Genomic DNA, 6,000 nt, shown 5'->3' on the forward strand with positions numbered 1-6,000 from the left:
AATAACTTCCAAAGATTGATCTTTTTAAAAAGATTTACAAAATAGACATACTTTTTCTAGATGGGCAAGAAAAGAGAAACAGAACTAATTACTAAATTCAAGAATGAAAGAAGAATATTGCTACCAACTCTACAAAAGTTGTGACTATAAGGAAATATTATGTATAAATCAATGTCAACAAGTTGAAAAAAAATTAAAGTAGATACATTTCTAGATTTACACAAATAACCAAACTGACTAGAGAAGAAGCAAAATATTGGAATAAGCCTATTACACATAAAGATACTGAATTGATAATTTAAAATCTCACAAGGAAAAGTTCAGGATCAGATGACTTGACTGGGGATTTATAAAAACAAAAAGGACAATACTTTATAAACTTTTGGAAAACACTGCCCATCTTATTTTCTGAGGCTAGTATTACCCTTTTAATAACCTGATAGCAAAGCCACACAAATATATATGAGAAAACTATACACCATTTTTTCTCTTGTCAAACTGAATTCAGCAATGTAAAAGCAATATGTATTTCATAATATTCAGTATGTATACTATGTGGAAATGAACTATGCAACTTGTGAGCAAGAATGGGAGGGGGAAAGCTAAGGAAGGGGTGGCATTGTCCAAAAGAGAAATGTATGTATTACTTTAATTGTGAAATGGTAACTCTTTCTGTATAACACCTTTTCTTTTCTTTTCTTTTATATATTTTATTTTATTTTTTGTGAACATACTGTACCGAGGGATTACAATTACATGGGCAGGATAATGCGTACATTTCTTATCAAGCATTGCAGCCTCCTCCTTTGTTTACCCTTCCCATCCCTTCCCAACCTCCCCCCCATAACACCTTAATAAGAATAAAATTATATATAATATATATGTACACATACATATGTACTAATGACCAAGCGGGATTTATTTCAGGAATGTAAGGTTAATTTAGTATCTGAAAAACATCAAATTTAATATATAGATTAGTGGAATAAAGAGAAAAAAATATAGAAACATGATCTCAATAGAGTAGGGAGAGCTAGCAATGAAACTTGGAGAAGCCAAACCAGAAACTGTGACAGAAAGTCAAGAAAAAGGAACATTCAATGGGTGAATGCTGCTAACACCAACAAAAAGAAACTGAGTCCTGGCCACTGGATTAGACTATTCAAAGGCTTCTAGTTTACAGAAAACATTATAAGTAAAAATGTAATTAAAACAAGTTAAGAGAGAAGTAGAAAAGAGGAACACAAGTCTTCCAAGTCATCTTGATTCAAAGGACCGCAGAGACCCAACAGTAGTAGGTAGAGAAGAATGAGAAACTTAGGGGAACTTGGTCCTGTACTACAGGCAGTAGGTACTGCATCATGTATACAGATGTAGGAACAGTTGAAAGGGAAAGGGAAAGGGTATGGTTATACAAAAGGGAAAGTAGATGCACTGAGGAGCTGAGTCCTAGAGAAGGCAGGAAGAAAGGAGATACTGTTCAGATAGAAAGCATAGCAAGAACTAAATGGCCTTGGATTTTATCCTCCTTGCAAACTAGTAAGTTAGACAGCCAGTTGCATGGATGCTTAATAAACATGAGATTCCTGAGTTAGAGACAAAGGATTTGGTTCTCACAACTCTAGTCTCTAGTCTCAATTTCCACAAAGCAATGTGAAGAAGGCAAGGTGACTCATTGTACATGCAGTAAGTTTTAAGTAAGGAATTTTGAGCTATAAGAACCTGAGTCTTTTAGACTTGGTGATAAAGATGCATATTTTTCTCTAAAGAGAAACATTATGTTTATTATACTGGGAAGTCTTTTCACTGTTTGATCCAGAGACAGTATTTTCCAGAGTTTTTCAAGGCTGTTCATTAAACAAATAGCTTCTTTCTTTCTTTCTTTCTTTTTCTTTGGGGGAGGGGGGGTCTGGTCGTGGGCCTGAACTCTGGGCCTGGGTGCTGTCCCTCAGCTCTTCAGCTCAAGGCTAGTGCTCTACCACTTGAGCCACAGCGCCACTTCTGGCTTTTTTCTTTCTGCTTATGTGGTGCTGAGGAATCGAACCCAGGGCCTCATGCATGCAAGGCAAGCGCTCTACCACTGAGCCACCTTCCCAGCCCTCTTTCTTTCTTTCTTTCTTTCTTTCTTTCTTTCTTTCTTTCTTTCTTTCTTTCTTTCTTTCTTTCTTTCTTTCTTTCTTTCTTTCTTTTTTGTCAGTCATGGGGCTTGAACTTGGCTTGGGCACTGTCTCTGTGCTCTTCAGCTCAAGGCTAGCACTCTATCACCTGAGCCATAGTGCCACTTCTGGTTTTCTGGTGGTTACTTGGAGATAAGAGTCTCACAGACTTTCCTGCCTGGGCTGGCTTTGAACTGCGATCCTCAGATCTCAGCCTCTTGAGTAGCTAGGATAACAGGCGTGAACCACTGGTGCCCAGCTTAGGAAAATATCTTAACATCATATTCTGAAATAAATGTCTAAAACACATGGAGAATTGTCTCCCAATAAGGATTTAACCAGTTGTAGTAGTGCATGCTCAGCATTTACAAGGCTAAGGCAGGAGGGTCACAAGTTTACAACTGGGCCATAGGATACATGGAGAGAGAGAGAGACAGAGACAGAGAGACAGAGAGAGACAGAGACAGAGAGTCAGAGAGAGAGACACTAGGAGGAGAGAGAGATTAAGAAATTAACCTAAGTAACAGTAAGAACTCTTCATTCATTTTAAAGAATAAAAGTTGTGGGGAATTGAGAGAATTGATTATTAGAGATGATGGTAGTAGTTCTTTCTTGCTTAATTTTACTTTTTTTCCCCAGTGAATCAAGAGGCAAAAGATCAGGTAAGAATGAGGACTGGGCATCAAGAGTGCAGAATTTAGAGAGATCACATTGCTAAGAAGTGTATGAGAGGAATGACTTGAGAAAGTATGGTTGTTGGGCACTAGCTGAAGGCCTTGCCATCATTTGTGATTGACACAGCTGTGACTATTTTAATCAGGTTTTTTTTTTCATTTGTTGAGAATGGGAAAAGAACAGGCAGAGAGTTGGCTTTAACTAATATTGGCATTTTTCCAGGCAAGTGGTGGAGGAAGGCAGGGGCAAGGGAAATACAGGTGAACACAAAGAAATAACATGATGGAACCCTGGAGTCCATCTAGATGGAGAGTAAGAAGAGGAAGCCCGGGGGCGGGGTAGGGAGGGGATGGAGATGGATAGTGCCAAAAAATCCAAGTTTCTGATGAGAATGGTAGGAGGGGGAACATAAGTCAAGTAGGAAGACAGGAGGTGGTCATCAAATAATGGAAGTTTAGAGTCAAGATTTGGGTTATGGTATATGATGGGGCATGGGGTGGGTAGGGAAAAATCACTTCTCAACAGAAGGTCAGGAAACTGACTAGACAGGATGTCAGATGCTAGAGATCAGCTATGGAAAGTCTAAGAATAAAGAATCACAGAAGAGAAGAAAACAGTGGTGCGTTTTCATGAATGAGTGGAGTTTAGAAAATGCTTACAATAGGAAAAAGAGGTAGGCAGGTCAGTCCTTCATTGAAAAAGTATATTTACTAACAACCAATTGAACACTGTGGAAGAAGCAAATTATGACCATATCCTCACAGATCATATGAGATAATAGAAGATAACGCATCTGCCCCTCTCCACTAAAAGCTAAGCAACAGAACAAAATGTTACAGTATAGTGAGGCAGAAAGAACACTAGCCTAAGGATAACCAAATTCTAGTTCAAATCTTGGCAATCATAAACTGTCCGTATGGATAATCACACTCAGTAGTGTTCTACACTGGATATAGATTAGATGATTCCCAAGGTGCCTAGGGGCCTGCCATCCCATAATTCTGTGACATAAAGTGATATCTATTTCACAGGGATTTAGGAAGGATACACTTAATTATCCAGATTTGCAAGAGGAAGAAAGTGAACCATGAAGGACTCTGCAGTTTTTCTAGCACGAAGATAAGAAGTGAGGTTCAACCTAGTTTATATTAGGGTACTGAACTGGGCTCTAATCTGTGTTTGTTTCCATCTGCTTTCACAAAGTTGTGTTTGTCTTTCCTTTATCTCTATTTGGTTCTAGCTAGCTCGTGATTATTTGTGTCAAAGGAACAAAGGAAATACCATCAAAACCATAAACCAAACACAATGTTTAACAAAACTTTGCAAGAACATTTTTGTAGGAAGTCAAGGTATGTTGTCCTTCAGGAAATATATATTGTTCTACTATAATTAGTCTGACTGCATTTCCCTAGTAGCTAACTATGTTAGTTAATTATGGTTGTCAACTTGATTTGGTTGAAAGATACATACAGACATACCTCAGGGAATTTCATGAGACAATTTAGATTTTAATGATGGATTCAAAATTTGAATAGACAATTAATTTGGAGGAAATGTGGACTGTGGAAGGTGGAAAGAGGCTACTGGGCATGTGTCCTTGGGGTTATTAGTTGCCTTAGCCCCTTCCTGTTCCTGCTCCATTCTGCCTCCTGGATGCCATGATGTGAGGGGCTCTACTCTGCCATACCCCTCCCAACTATGATGGATTGAGACCTCTGAAACTAAGCCCTAATAAATAATTCCTTCCTGCCAGGTGCCAGTGGCTCACGCCTGTAATCCTAGTTGCTCAGGAGGCTGAGATCTGAGGATTGCTATTCAAAGCCAGTCTGGGCAGGAAAGTCTCTGAGACTCTTATTTTCCATAAACCACCAGAAACCCAGAAGCGGCACTGTGGCTCACGTGGTAGAGCGCTAGCCTTGAGCTGAAGAGCTCAGAGACAGCTCCCAGGCTCAGAGTTCAAGCCCTATGACCAACAAAAATAATAACAACAATAATAATTCCTTCCTTTAAATTGCTCTCTCAAAATGAGTGTGTGTGTGTGTGTGTGTGTGTGTGTGTGTGTGTGTGTGTGTGTATACAAAGGTCTGGGGCTTGAACTCTGGGCCTCAGTTTCCCTGACCTTTATGTGCTTAAGGCAGTGGTCTACCACTTAAGCATTAGCTCTACTTCCGGCTTTTATTGGTAGTTAATTGGAGATAAGAGTCTAATGTCCTGATAGAGCTGGATTCAAACTGCGATTCTAAGATCTCAGCTTCCAGGGTAGCTAGGATTATGGGCATGAGCTCCTGGCCCCGGCACTCTCAACTGTTTTGACCAGCTAACATAGTAACACCAAGAGTGAGTCCAATAACCCTTATGTTAGTATAAAGTTGCCAAGCTGAGTTAGAGATCCAGATTTGGAAGGGTATTATTCATCTGAGGAGACATTATAAGTTTTTTTCCTCTAACAAAATTTTCCTTTCTAACTGTGATGTTATATAATCCATGCAAGCATATTCATATATTTGGCCAGTTCATTAAGATCCAGCCATATGCTAAGCACCATTGTAAGAGCTGAGAGGACTGTAGAAAGCATGATAGTCTATGTCTCTGTCCTAGCTTTCTTTGCTGTTGTGTATTTAGACATTAACAAGAAAATGAACCCATGCTTTTTAGAACATAATTACTTCCTTGCTTCGTGTCACTATACATCAAACCTAGAACCTCATCCATGCTAGACAATCACCTTACCACTGAGCTATATCCTCAGTAGTAAGATCAGTGTTATGAAGAGTATAAAACAGTAGCGAGATCTTTTACTACATTCTATCTTCTACCATTCAGAATATAAATAGCATAAGAGCCAGGACTGTGCCTGTTATTTATCAATGTACTTGGCTAGTAAATTTAATTGTGTGCTTCTTTAGGTAGGTCTGTCAGCAAAGGTGACTGTATAGTGCTGTGGAGCTGAGAAGGACAAGGATGATGAGTGTGCAGACAAAGATCTTGGAAGAGGCATCCAGGGGAAGCAATGAGGTCAGACATGTTTAAGAAACATAAAGCAAGCCATGTGGCTCAAGTGGTAGAACACCTGATCCCTGAGTTCAAACCCAAGTACAGTCAGAGAGAGGAGAGAGAGAACCAATGTAGCCAGAGAGTTGTAAGGAAAAGAAAGTGTAACCTAAAGTGA

This window comes from Dipodomys spectabilis, unplaced genomic scaffold, assembly GCF_019054845.1.
Source record: "Dipodomys spectabilis isolate Male_0828 unplaced genomic scaffold, ASM1905484v1 ptg000054l, whole genome shotgun sequence".
Lineage (NCBI taxonomy): Eukaryota > Metazoa > Chordata > Mammalia > Rodentia > Heteromyidae > Dipodomys > Dipodomys spectabilis.